The sequence below is a fragment of the Sus scrofa genome, chromosome 7 (genome assembly GCF_000003025.6).
Source record: "Sus scrofa isolate TJ Tabasco breed Duroc chromosome 7, Sscrofa11.1, whole genome shotgun sequence".
Classification (NCBI taxonomy): Eukaryota; Metazoa; Chordata; class Mammalia; order Artiodactyla; family Suidae; genus Sus; species Sus scrofa.
In genome coordinates, this window is record NC_010449.5 from 11,522,127 (window position 1) to 11,536,347 (window position 14,221).

The 14,221-nt window shown below is 48.3% G+C and overlaps 1 protein-coding gene across 10 annotated transcripts in view; it reads left to right on the forward strand.

Annotated features, from left to right (window-relative positions):
- Positions 1-14,221, forward strand: part of JARID2 (jumonji and AT-rich interaction domain containing 2) — a 243,473-nt gene that overhangs the window by 163,884 nt on the left and 65,368 nt on the right. Inside the window, exon 1 of one of the 10 annotated variants that reach the window (XM_021100212.1) lies at positions 1,589-5,768. The exons of the other annotated variants lie outside the window; for them this stretch is intronic. The gene's annotated coding sequence lies outside the window, so the exon portion shown is untranslated. Of the gene's footprint in view, positions 1-1,588; positions 5,769-14,221 lie in introns of those variants that run through there. 10 annotated transcript variants of the gene reach the window in all.

Here is a 14,221-nt window from a genome sequence, read left to right on the forward strand (position 1 = left end):
ATCCAGGAGGACACAGGTTCGATCCTTGGCCTTGCTCAGTGGGTTAAGGATCCGGTGTTGCCCTAAGCTGTGGTCTAGGTCACTGACCTGGCTCAGATCCCACGTTGCGGTGGCTGTGGCATAGGCCAGTGGCTACATCTCCTTTTTGACCCCTGGCCTGGGCACCTCCATGTGCCATAGGTGTGCCCCTTTAAAAAAAAAAAAAAGTTAGCGTGGAATTTCCATTTTTAAGTGTCTGTGAAAGCATCACATCTCTGGCCTGGGTAATTTGAGGGTGGGGTAGCACCTTGTAGATGGAGGAACACAGGGAGAGGTTTTGGCATTGCGCAGTTCATTTTCAAACTTACTCTTAATGCTTAGCTTCCTGGAATTGTGTATTAAGCTTTTTTATTAGAAAAAATGGGCTCCTCTTTCCTTACCATGTTATTTTTAATGCTAAAGAGGGATTCTGTTGAGAGAAGTCTCCCTAGATGCTCAGTTCTTGTGTGAATGCCAGCCCCCCGCCTGAGAGGTCGGCTCTTGGGTCTTGGTGTGAAGGAAGGAACAGGGGAACAGTGCGTGTGTCCTCTGCAGGGTTAGAGGTTGGCAAAATGCTTTTGATTTAATTGGCCATTTGTTGTTTCTGAGGACAAATTTTCAGATACTTGTGGGAATGGGCAGCTGCTCCCAGAGTTTGCCTAGGGTTCGTGGTAAGCACACAGGCTTCTGCCACATGTGTTTGTTGAAGGAAAATGGTGGGACTTCATTCGAGGCAGTTTTTATCACTGCTGTGGCCATTTCCTTTTTCTGTTACCTCGGAGATCTGATTGCAGAGATGTCACTTCCACCTTCCATGCAAATGATGGTCTAGCTTGCTTTGTGGTTGCCACGGAAACTGGGTACCAGTTTCTTTCCTTCCTCTTATATCACAGCTCTTCCTTCTTTTCAATGTGAATGTCTCTGTCACGTGCTTTCGTCCTTCTTGGCCCCCCCCCCCCCAAAGGACAAAGGTAAACACGTCCCAGATCTTTTCAGTAGTACCTGACCCTCCTGGAGACACGTTTATCAGTTTGTAAGTCTTCTTGGGTGGAAATGGAGAGCACGCACAGAGACTCAGGTTCCAGATGTCTCCCATGAAAGGCACTAGATGCTGGGTTAGTGGGGGTTTGTGGGGGTTTGGAGTCACCTCGTTTTGTGAAGGGGTGACAGCCATTAGTGTCACTTGTGGTTCACATGTGATTGCTTATGCGGGGGTTGTTAGACATGCCTTTTTATGCAGAATGTTCCTTGATGTCAGCATCTCACTTGACTGCTTAGCTCGATTAAAAGCAGTGCACATTGTTGCGACTGAGATGGGAATAGAGTGTTCTCGATGCTGCCGCCACCCCCCCCCTGCCCCCCTTCACTTCTGTGGTAGAATTGACTGGGTGGAGGGGCCCCTCTCAGCCAGAGATTCTAATCCGCCGGCCAGGGAGGGAGGGCAGCAGCAACCTGTGTGACTTGTCAGGGGTAAGCTTTTGGTTCATGTCTGCTCTTAGAAATACAAGAGAGACAATAAATGCACCCCCCCCCCCCCACCAAGGTGGTGGTGTATCAGGCAAGAATATTTTCTTACTTGCTTTAGGCTCAGTTGCTTTGATTTGAAACCTTCAGGGAGTATAACCCCTGAGATGCTCTGCGAGGCCTGTCCCTCTGGCTTAAAGCCCCTCCCGCAGGAGGAGGGAGGAGCCAGAGTTTTTGGCGTGTGTTTGGATTGGTGGGGAATTGGGTGATCTCCGCTGTACAGGCAGCGATAAGGCTTTAAAAGGGCTGGGTCCTCTGCTCCCGCAGAGACGGGAACACTCTTGTTTTCCTTTGTATTCCGTAATGACTGGCAGAGTATCTGGTGTGTTTGTATGTTTTTGCAAAGGTTAACAAATTCTAAGAGTAGCCAAATAAAGTGTAAGGAGAGGAGGTCTTCATAGAGGAGTTGGTCATGTTTGAGACGCATATTTTCCTGTTTGGAATTGTGCAGATCGGTCATGCCGTCTTATCATAGTGGGAGGTAGGTGCGGTGTGTGTACTTACGTGTCTGTCCCTGTTGTGTGGTGTGTTGTTGACGTATTGCCCAGAGTTATTTGTTTGTTTTAAGGGGTTAGGAAAGAAAGGAGCAAAGTGGTTTTTGGTAGCAATGTAATATTCTTCTCTTTTATTCCCCTCTCCTCCCTTCTCTCTCTCTGGTTCCATAATACTTCCTGGGTCCAAAATTCCATATCCATCTAAGCAGAAACCAAATTATAACTTCTAAAATCATTCCTCAGTGCTTCTCTTGTGACATCTGCTTGGGATATAAGCAGGTGCTGACTTCTACTTTCACCGCAGGTTTTGGAGTCCTCAAAGTACTCCTGTGTGAGGTCACTGAATTTCCATCGGCCGTCATTAATTAGGGATGCCACGTGACAGGGCCTTCTTGCATGGAGGCCCTGTGGTTGTTCCTGTGATGCTGGCTTGATGTCAACTACTGTTTCCTGGTATCTTTAGAATTTTGAGATATTTAAAATCATTGAATTCTGTGATAATAAATATTATTCTCTATAATGATGGTAGTAAATACATGGGGTATTTTTCCTGTTATCCTCTCATTTTGGTTTTCCCAAGGGTCGAAGAAGACCTAGCTTTTGCTTATTGTGTTCTTGGGGTTGGGTTTTTGAAGAAAATTTCTGTAAAGTTCGAAGAACACAGATGACCACTTTATAGAAAGCTTTGGTTATGTCGAATTGGCATTAAAGTCAATTGCTGGTATCTGCTAGGTATAAAATGTAGACAGATTGAAAACGTCTAAAAGGAAAACGTAAGCTAGGTCATAAAAATAAATCTTTGCCCTGTCGTTCATACTCAGTTTCAGACATATTTGGAAATGAGTGGAGGCCTTTTGCGATGTTGCTTCTTTGCTGTGAAGTACTCTTCTGTTGAGTACATAATACTAGTATAATAGGCCAGGTGCTTTACTGACTTGAGTCAATTGTTCCTTGATAATATAATGAAAACACCACGAAGCATGCATTTGCTTGTCTGAGTATTATGATGTAAAGCCATTTATTTAGCGGTTGTTGGTTATTTTTTTGTCGAGGGCCATTTTGGTCCTGTCTGCTTGTCTGGGGAAGGGGCATTCTTCCAGGTCAGAGCCCACCTTGGCTCCCTTGCATTTTGGGGAGTGAAGGTCCATCTGCAGAGGAGGCTTCTAGTAACCACGAGCACCATGCAGGCCAGGCTTGGGGGAGACTCGTCGAGGACCCTGTGGTTGTGCTTGGATTACACCTTTCTTTTTTCCTGTTCACTCGCAACTGTGCAGGATGGGATTCGAGCAGTTTCAACATACACGCTTTTTTAGTCATTCTTTCTCTAGAACATGATTACAAATTTGTTCAGCCTATTAATCCTGCCCTCGCTCGAGAGCTGCGTGGCATCCGTTGGGACAGTCTGCAGAGGGTTTGTTCTGTGACCTGCTGGCGGCTCTGGCAAACGCCGTTGTGGAACGTGGCCTGCCCCTTGGCCTCTCTGGAGCTTGTAGCTACTCCCTATGTAGGGAGTTAATTTCTCTGCAGATTCTCATCTCTTAGGCCTCTTTCTGTCCCGTCTCATGGAACAAGGCTGGGAGGAATAGACCCCTTGTATAGAGATCGTCTGAATGTCAGACCATCCCGGTCTATAGATGAGAAATCTAAGGCTTAGAGCTGGGTGCTGAGCGTCCTCCCAGTGAGAATGTCTGTGAATCATTTAGAAACCATGTAGAAACCAAATTGGGTTGTTGATCTTTCCCAAACAGCCAAAAACTCTGTGTGTCTCCTGAAAGGGGCCCTCTTGCTGAGTTGGGGCTGCTCTTAGATGCAAGAGGAGGGGGAGGCAGTACAGCTTTGTCTTTGGGCTGGAGACCTGTGTGTTCTGAAGGTCAGGAAGAGCGATGCCAGCAAACACTCGGAGGCTCGCTCATTCTCACCACCTTTGGTGCAAGCGCGTGCTTCCCCCACTGCTCAGGGTTCTTGGTTCCAGCCTCAGGTGGGCAGGGCAGACCTTAATCCCTGTTGGAGGACAGACGTTTGCCCTTGCCCATCGTCGTCACTCCCCAGGGTTTGCCGGGTTAGAGACTTTACCATTCATACTTAAAACAGTGAAATTTGTGTACAGAGAAGAAGTATTTCAGAACTTCACCGAAGCAGTTTAAGAAATGAAGAAACAGAGATGTCAGTCTGGAAGTGACCCCAGGGATTTCTCAAAGTGGTTCTGTCTCCACCGTTAAACCTTAATCCAGGAACATAGAAACTGGCTTTTGTCAAAACCCTCTCAAGCCAGGAGCCACTAAAGACACAGCAGTGGGAATGGACGCACGTCTCTTATTAAATAAAACCAGCCTGGGCGCAGGCGCGCCTGGCCAAGTGAGCAGTTAGCCCTGCGGTGAGCAGTGCCCGTGGGTTTGTGCTAAGCCAGCCAGGACCCACGGGTCACATGGCATCAGGGTAGTGCCTGGTATAGCGCTGCCTTTGAAAGTTGAATTTATCCAAAAGTGAGAGGAGAAATGTGATTTAAAGATGACTTTGGACTAAATTGGTCTTGTTAATCTAAAATAGGATGAAGATCTTTGATGCTGGTTGCCTCACCAACGAGACACTCTCCACGTCTAGCAGTGGGGGCAGGGTGAATGCCCTTGTGAGCTGGTGCGGTGGAATGAGCACAGGCTTTGGAATAGTGTGGAGACTGGCTTGGCACCTGTGCGCTTAAAAGCTGCCGAGCCTCCGTTTCATTGTCTGATAAATGGCAACCACAGGACCTTTTAGAGCTGGCTCTAACTCAGTGGTTCTGACCTGAGCCTGTAGGAAACCACCTGGAGGACTTGTGAAAACAGCCTCCTGGGTTCCACCCCCAGAGTTTCTGATTCAGTAAGTCTGAGAATGTGCGTTTCTAATGAGTTCCCAGGCGCTTCTGATGCTGTTGGTGGGAGGATCCCATGCCAATTCCCAGAGCTCGGATGACCCCTGCCCTCAGCGCCATACATGATTTGGCGTGCCTGGCATAGACCGTCAGTACTGAACATCCGTCCTCTAGAGTCGCCGTGCGAGGGGAGCGATGGTCCCTGTGGTTAAGACTCAGCCTTCATCAGGCATTGGTAGCGTTTGCTCCCGAGGCGCTTGATCCCGCAGCAGTGTTCTCCCCGTGCTGCTGCTTGATGGTTTGTGTGACTCCTTTAGGTAAGAATTTAAATGAACGAATTGATTTTGCTCTGCTTTGGTGAGCTGTGACCATCTTGCTGCTTTCTGGTTTGTGATCTCCTTTGAACAAACCTTCACTCAGACCCACAGGTAAAACATGGCCCCATCTCCTTCCCAGACCTGGAGTTGAGGCCTCCGCCATCTGTTGGGCCTGCTTGAGGTGACACCTTTTTAGACCTTTTCCTTGATCTGTCCCCAAACGTTTCCTTCCTGAGCTGGTTCATCTGCTTGTTGCAGCAGCACAACCACCATGTCTTTCCTCCGCTTGCGGTTTATTTGAAATTATTTATAGACTGGTCGCTGGCTGCCCGCCGCCTCCTCCCCACCCCACCTTTTTCTTTAGGGTGTAATTGTACTTAAGGTAGTTGCTCTTGTGCCCAGGCTATACCTAAGGGCGTGCTGTCTGAGTGGAAGTATCTTCCTGCCACAGATCTCTCACCGAGGCAGGCAGTTGGGTGGCCTTTGCAAGGGACTGCGGTGGGCTGCCTCTCTGTAGGATGTTGCCAACTGCCCGTGGTCACAGTAGGCGCTGCCCCCTTCGGCCAGGTAGGCACCCCACACTGATGGTGGGGTGGCAGGTCTAGGGTGTTTGCAGCTCTTCTTTCTGGGCTGTGCAGAGGGCGGTCTGGAACAGGGCCGGGTCGCTGCAGGTTACTTCTTTGGGGTTATACCTGGTGCTGATGGCTGGCCTTCTGGCTGGCAATGCAGCACTCATCACACACTCCCGTTCTTAGGACTCAACCCTGAGGCCCTTCTAGGACCTACGTGTGACTTGGTGTGCGTGGGGCAGAGGGGGGAGGGTGAGACTGTACACACGTAGGTGCCAGTGAACCTCTCCTTCTCTCCCTGACTTCACACGTTTCAGCTTGCACGGGATTTAATTTATACCCAGCGGGGGATCTGCCCGTAAAACACACACACCTCCACAGGTCTGTCTCCACCTTTGAGTGTGTGCCCAGCGGCCTCTGTGTTTTATAAAAGTAGGTTGTGTTAGACCAGAGGAGAAGAGATGGCACCAAATATCTCCCTGGCGGTCTCTTGGTGCGTGGAATTCATGCTTCTGGTCATGCTGGCTGTGAAGGGCAATTCCATGTACTGATGAACATTTTCTCCGTGGCTTATCCTTTAAAGTGAAATGTGTTGTATTTTTAGCCACTGGGTTTCTGTGTGTGTGTGTGTGTGTGTCTGTGTGTGTGGTGAGGGGGGGTTCCCAGAGAGTGTTGCATAGAGATTGGGATGGAGCCAGTTCCCACAAGGAGATGCTGGGCAGGAGGGAATGTCACAGAATTCTTTCCAGGACACACAGGGTCAGCTCTCATCTGTGTTTAGCTTAACCACTGTCAAGTGCGGATAGGAATGCCTGGGTTTACAGTCACCATGACAACAAGGCTACTCCCTGCTCCCTGCCTCTCAACAGGAAGTGAACCCATTCATTTGTCCAAGTGTCTCAGAGTTCCTTTATGTGCATTCCACGGAAGGTTAATTCAAGAATTTTGACAGAGTGTTACTATGTGTTCTCTACAAGTATTCAGTGGTGGCTTAATCCTGTTCACGTCACCAAATACTCTTCTTGAGCCCCTGTTTCCTCATCTCTCAGAGGGCAGGCGGAAGATGGATGGTCAGCCATAGAACAGGGTTTCTCAACTTTCTGTTTCTGGGGCCTAGAAAGAACCTTTCTTTTCTGGGATGTTTCTTTGAAATTTTGTGGTCTGTCTTAATAACTGACATTTTTTCTTGCTATCCTATAAATAGATTTGGGCTTGTTTGTAACAGAAAAATGCTTTTAAGTTACCACCAAGTTAAATCTTTAATTCTGGCTAGTTTATTTTAAATTTTCTAGATGTCAGGTTACATCTGGATGTTATCCGTCATTCTGCCTACGCCCACCCCACCCCACCCAGCTTTATTGAGATGTAATTGCCATTAACAGTGTGTAGAGGTTAAGGGGTACAACCCGATGCTCTGGCATGTGCATATATTACTGTTAGGTCCCCAGAAACTTAATCATCTTGTAACCGGAACTTTTTCCTTGATCACGTACACACACACACACACACACACACACACACACACAACCCTAAACTACTCTCTGTTTCTGTGGGTTTGGTGTTTTAGATTCCACGTGTGGGTGAGGTTGTGCAGTATTTGTCGTGGTCTGACTTAGCCTGGTCCCCCGGCAACCGTCGATGTTCCGTAAGTGGCAGGATTTCCATTTCTGTGGCTGAGTACTCTGTCGTTGTGTGTTCATACCACGTTTTCGTTTTCCATTCAGCCCCCTGCTAACTCTCGGCTTCCCTATCTTGGTGCGTAAAGAATGCTGCGGTGAGTTTGGGATTGTAGCTATCTTTCTGAGGTAGTGACTTCATTTCTTTCAGATAAACACCCAGAAGCGGAATTGCTGGATCATAGGATAGTTGTGTTTTTGAGTTGTTTCCCAGATCTGGCTGCACCGGTGTACCTTCCACCGCTGGTGCCTAGGGGTCTCTTTTCTCCACACCTTGGCCAGAACGTGTTTCTCCTGTAGTTTTTCCCAGTGTAATGTTTTTCTGTGTTTCCATGTCACTTGAGATGAATTCAGTTCGTGGAAGAATGAGGCTGGGGGCAGTTCAAGTTCCCCTGCTTTGGGGTCGATGGTTTCCTTCTGCAAGTCCCGCAAAAGGTCTGGCTGCAGCAGTGCTGGGAGCTCTGAATGGACCCGGCCCTAGCCCCCCAGGCCCACCCCCTCTGCTCGCCCAGGATGGTTTTACTGTTTTATTGTTGAGCTAATCAGCATGGAAGGGCGTGTGCAAAGGCTATCTTGGTAGTTGTTTGCTTTGAGAAGCGGGGTCAGGAAGGAATACTTTGTACCTTTCTTCCTGGAAAGTTCTTTTCGGGTGAAGGATTGGTTCCCAAGCCTGTTTTGACCCCAGAGGGAAGTTGATTCAGGCGCTGGCAGGAAGGGACTCTAGTGTAGCCCAGGTCATGGTTTATGTTGTCCTGCTGTGACTAGATGAGGCTGTGCTTCAGGAAACCCAGGCTTCAGGGACCTGAAGGCAGGCCGAGTGGTTGCCTGTCACTGGGCGGATCTGCCTCGGTTTCCCTCCAGCTCTGGCAGGGCTCACGCCTTCCCTTGTGCAGTTAACAGCCTGCCCTCGTCCTGTCCTTTGTTGAAGGGGGAACTGAAGGAGGAGAATGTAGATGTGCTGAGTTTCCTGGCGTGAGTCTTCCTGTTGAGTCATTGCCTTACTCTTCTGTGAAACGCATCTACAGTTTTCCCTGCTCACTGAGCAGTGTTTTCATTTCATGAGTCCTAGCTTAAATTCATTGGTGGCTTTATAATTCTAGAACTGAGGGATCTTGGACATTCAGACTAGGGAGCTCTAACTTACCTAACTGCACCAGCAGCTCCAACAATGCATCCTGTTTCTACTGGTGGTACTAATTCCTGTAGTATTTTCTGTTTTCAGAATCCTTCACCGTTGGAGTTCCTGCTGTGGCACAGTGGGTTAAGGACCTGGTGTTGCCACGGCTGTGGCATAGGTTGCAGCTGCAGCTCAGATTCAGTCTGTCCGGGGAGCATTCATATGCCACCGGTACAGCCAGGAAAAAAATCGTGTAGCATAAAAAAGAAAACCAAGAGTCATGTGTGGGGGAACCCCGGTGAAGTTAGATTGCTGTACTCTGCATCTCAGATGAAAAGCCCATTTCAGAAAGCATGGGTTAAAAATCTAAGATGCCTAGCATTGTGTGACATAGGAGACCAAACAAAGATAAACTTGAGGACGGAGCCCCAGTGGAAGGGATGAGCTGGGGAGGCGAATGCCCCTTCTGCACACCGGGAGGTTCCCACGTCCACTTCTGAGGGTCTTTTCTGCGTGTGCGGTTGTGATCTCTGGTCTCTGAGGGCATTTTGGAGGGAATGGAGGGAGGCAGGAAGCTCTCTCGAAGTGTCCAGCTGGAAATGTTCTCCTAGGGGCTCATTTACAAATTGCTGGAGGTGCGGCCTCCGACCCTGCCCAGGGCTGATGGATGGCTGCGAGCGTGGTGTTTGGCGTCGTATTGACACAGTGGAAGACGGATGCCTCTTTGATCAAAGGGAGACCATTAGGGCATGTTTCGGCTGGTGGAACTGAAGAAACTCCTTCTAGAGAGAGTAGTTACACGCCTCCTGGCCCCCTGGCCTGCTGCTCGCATCTCGATGAACAGGACTCAGATGTGGCCGCTCGGTGCTGTGGCCTCTGCCGAAGCCAGCTGTGTGGAGGCTTGCTCTCAAGTGGCTGCTTTCTCTGAGTTACTCAGTGCATTGCAGAGGCATTCTTTCCGGGAAACCTCAGCATGTCCTGGGTTCTGACCATCTGTGAGGTCACGACGGTTTATCTCTCTCCTGGCCCCCTCCCTCCAGGGCGTCCTGGGCTCTGCCTTTCCCTGCAGAGGTGGCCAGCCTGGTGGGATGGTGGCATGTAACCTGAGAGTGACCATGCAGGAAGCCCCCTCAGCTAAGCGCCTCCCGCTGCACCTGAAGTGGCTTGATCGCTTGGGGCTGGGCAAGTGGCACGGGAGAGACGGGGCCACGGGAAAATAGCACATCTGTTGATGGGAAGCGTCACAGAAGTGGGTTGTTCCTCATGTGGCAGGACCAGGGAAGCTAGGTTAAAAGATAAGATTTTGGAAGTGTGGTCACTTCTCAGCTTTTAGCTCATAAATTCTGTTGCTGTTCCCTTTGCTTATTGGAGCTTTCCACCCTTCCCCTCACCTCCCACCCAGTTTCACACTTTTTTAAGGTCATGTAGAACTTTTGGACTCTCTCCTATTTCTTTCCCTCTTTTCCCTTTTTGTTCTCTGTCCTTCTCTGTCTCTCTCTATCTCTCTCTCTCTGTCTCTCTCTCTCTGTCTCTCTCTCTCTGTCTCTCTCTCTGTCTCTCTCTCTCTCTCTGTCTCTCTGTCTCTGTCTCTGTCTCTGTCTCTCTCTCTCTCTCGGCTCCACCTGTGGCACATTGAGGTTGCCAGGCTAGGGGTCTGATTGGAGCCACCACTGCCTGCCTCAGCCACGCCAGATCTGAGCTGCATCTGTGAGCCACACCACAGCTCACAGCAACCCACCAAGATCCTGAACCCACTGAGCGAGGCCAGGTATCAAACTTGCAACCTCACGAGTACTAGTGGGGTTTTTACCACTGAGCCACAGCCGGAACTCTGTCCTTCTCTTTTGTACTGTCACACAGAGATAAGTGGAGCTGGGTCATGCTGAGGCCTTATGATGGCACCCGCGACAGATCTGTGGGCTGTGGCCTTCTTGGGAGGGGATAAGCTGACCTGTGGCTGTATCATTTCCTATTTCTAGAAAATGGGCTCGAGCAGGAGGGATTAATGAAGGGTTTAATTGAACAGGAAGTCTTTCAGCCCTTTGGAGTTGCTGCAGTGATGCGTACCGCTTGGGTATTAGGTATGAGAGGTTCTACTTGTCTCGCGCTGTTTCCTGGAACTCCGTGGGGATCAGACCTTGTCAGGGCACTCGAATGTTACAGACCGAAAGGGCGTAATAGTCATTTGCAGCACTGGGTAGAGGGGAGGCTTGTTTGGGTCTCTGCACACCACCAGTCTTGCCTTCTGCTACTGGCCTTGCTCAAATCCTTTGGAAATCCTTGGAGCTATGTTTATACCGTCTCAGCAAATGCAAATACAGTATTTCTGGAAAGCGGGGATAGGTGACTCAGTTTATTAATGGCTGGGTTTTGTTGGTTAAATGGCTGTAAGGTAAATACTTGATGACAATGCCCCTTCTGCCTCTGGGACTGACTTTGTCCTCTTGGTGAAATTCTCATTTGGGAATTAAGGGAGGTCTAGTCAGAAAACCTTCTCTCCAGACCCCTGAGAAGGTTCTTTGAGCCACGCACAGTTTCTGTGGTGGATGTGTGTGTCCTGCAGACATTCTGTGAGTCTCTGCTTGTCATCTGCTGCCACCCGCAGACATGACGCTTTTCCACTGGGTGCTCGTCCCTGATGTCAGATGGAGGGGCTGTGGGTTCTCAGCCTGGGACTTCCACAAGGCTGAAGAGGACGCGCTGGGGGGACTTTTATACCCTCAGCCCCCCTTTTATGGAGGTGTCTGAGGTCCCGGGATGAGTGTAAATGTGGGGGACTGTTGCCCTGGAATCGGCCTCCATTCTCCTGGCCGGTCTGGTTTGATGCAGCAATGCCATTTGGAAGGAGGTTTCTGCTTCCTGGTCTGACCTCGTGCAACCTCGAATGTTGGTAGAAATTCAGTGTCGCTTTTGGGTATGCTAGGTATTGTCAGAAAAGAAAGTGATTTCTCGGAGTTCCTGTTGTGGTGCAGCAGAAATGAATCCGACTAGGAACCATCAGGTTTCGGGTTCAGTCCCTGACCTTGCTTAGTGGGTTAAGGATTCGGCGTTGCCATGAGCTGTGGTGTGGGTCGAAGATGTGGCTTGGATCCCATGTGGGTGTGGTGTGGGCCAGCAGCTGTAGCTCTGGTTTGACCCCTAGCCTGGGAAACTCCATGTGCCGCAGGTGCGGTCCTAAAAAGCCACAACAACAACAAAGAGAGAGAGAGAAAATGATTTCTATGCCATGGCTTCTTTTGCCTCCTTTGAATTGATACAATTTCCAGTGTTTTTATTTAAACTTCTGTCCCCTGTTGTGTCTGCTGGATCTGTCATGGCAGCCTCCAGTGACGGTGAGCCTGGGCTGAGTCTTGAGTCTGGATGCTGCCTGAGCACCTGTTTTCCATTGGGAGAACGTCCCATTACTCCAGGATCACAAAGCACAGACAGTAAAAAGGAGGATGATGGCTCTTCCTGTATTCGTTAGTGATTAGCAGATTCTTTAATTATGATCATGTGTCCTCATCTCTTGGCAGTTGTCATAAAGACCTAGACCTCTTTGATAAACATTCAGGAAGAGACCCTGTGTGGACGTGAGCATCTCTGCCATGGGACAGACTCTCACTCAGCACTGGGTTGGTGGTAGCCTCATTAACACCCATATGTTGCAAATGACACGTGATTATGTTCAGCCTGCTAAAGAAGTTTCTGTCGGAGTCCTCCATGATTCTGAGTGAAGGAAGCATGTTAGAACATAGTGCCTTGCTTTAATTTTGCCTTTTCTTACTTTTCTGAGTGGTACTAAATCACTTTTGAGGGAGGGATGTATTTCAGAAAACAGTCCAGTGGATTTTAGCCCTAGGTATATTGTCAGCATATAAAATGTTGAATTGTGAGTTGCTGTTTATTTTCCATAAGCAGGCAGGGAACTTGAGTTGTTCCTTATTAGCAAAGGGTATTGCTAATAAAATTGTTCATCTCCTACTTGATGTAAACCGTGGCTGGTTTCTTAGCTGGTGTCAGATTTTAGCGCACTCCTAAAAATTGGTTAATGCTTAGACTTGTCATAAATGTGTGAAAGTCAGAATTCCCCCTTTTCTTCAGGGCCATCCCCAGACTGGTGACTGAAGACTCTCTACTGCCATCTATTGGTGCTTGTTGGCTACTTCATGGGATTTCCAGTGGGTGGGGAAATTGTCCAGAATCCCTTTTCTATTTGCCAGCCTTTAAATATTACAGTCCTTCCTGTCCTAGAGGCAGAGGATGTGAGAAGCTGAAGGAAGCCTACTCCGTATCTTTCAGGGACTCATTGGCCTTCTGAGCACTGCCTTTGTGCTTTGGTCTGTCCTGTGATGATGAAGTTTCGAATCTTACCCATTGTGCAACTCCGTGGAGAATGTTTCTGGTGGCAAAGCCCTATAGGATCGACTCCTCAGACTGCTTCCGATTCTGCTGGATTTTTTTTTTTTTTTTTTTTTAAATGAATGAGCTGTGCAGCATTGCAGGATGAACTTCTTGTTTTAACTTTTGTTAAAGAACGAAGGAAAATGTGGTTCTTGTCTCCCGGAGTCATTCACTTGTCCCAGCTGTCGTCTCTGCCAGGATTTGAGGAGTTCTCTGGCAGTGTGCAGCCGGGTATTGAGTAACCTAAAATTGAGAAACTGCTAGGGGTTTTGTTGAAATAGTATTTTTAAAAACAAAATTGGCAGCCCCATCTGAAGAGAGAATAGAAAGACAGATCAGCATTTCAACTGGCTCTTTGGGGCTTTTACAACTGAATGTACTTTTGATAATTTGTTCACACCTTGTAACTACAATAGTGTATTAGGAATTTCTTTGGCCAGATCCCGGCTGGATTAAGATTTTAAACTTCCATGTGTTGGCCCTCTGACTTGTGTTACCTTTTTTTTTTTTTTGCTGTAAGATACAGTTTTTGCTCAAGACCGCCCTGAACCCAGCAGTCTTTGTGGAGAAGAGCATTTGCAACTCCTAGATCCTGCAAATGGTTTGGAGTTGGAGTCCTGAAAAGAAGATTATGCTGCCTTGAGGTGCCAAAACTGGTGGCTTTCCACTGGTGTAAGCTATAGCACATATGACACTTGTGACTGACAGAACAAAAGGGCTTTGTTGCCGCTTTAATTGTTGATTAATGATGATCCGTCTCAAATTTGACATGGTTGCTTTCTAGAACACAAAAGAAGTCAATGTCAAATACTTCCTTGATCATGACAGAGTCAGGGTTTCCAGGCAGCCTTGGTTCTTTGACATTTCAGGATGCTGCATCAGACTTTAAAACAAAACAAAACCAAACCCCACATAATGGCACCATTTTATTAGCGGGATCAGAAGTGGTTCTGCATTTTACTTCTCATACCAGGTGTGTGGGTTCACCTCTAAACCCTGTTTGTCTGGGGAAGATGCAGCATGTGTCTTGCAGATATTTTGTGCTTTTGCTCTTCTCCTTTCTCTCTGATGCCTGCTTTCTGAGGGAGTGCAGTATTTGTGAGCCATTGGAATGTCTTGCGGGGGTGGTGATGGTGTTGGGGTTGCAGTGCTCGCCTTCTCCTTGGCGTTTTGGTGATGAGTATATTTCTAAGTGGTTCGGTTAGCCTTCCTCAGGATATCTCGGCGTTTTGAAGGAAGTTCAGGTGTTTTTTAAAATGAGTGATTTTAATCGGA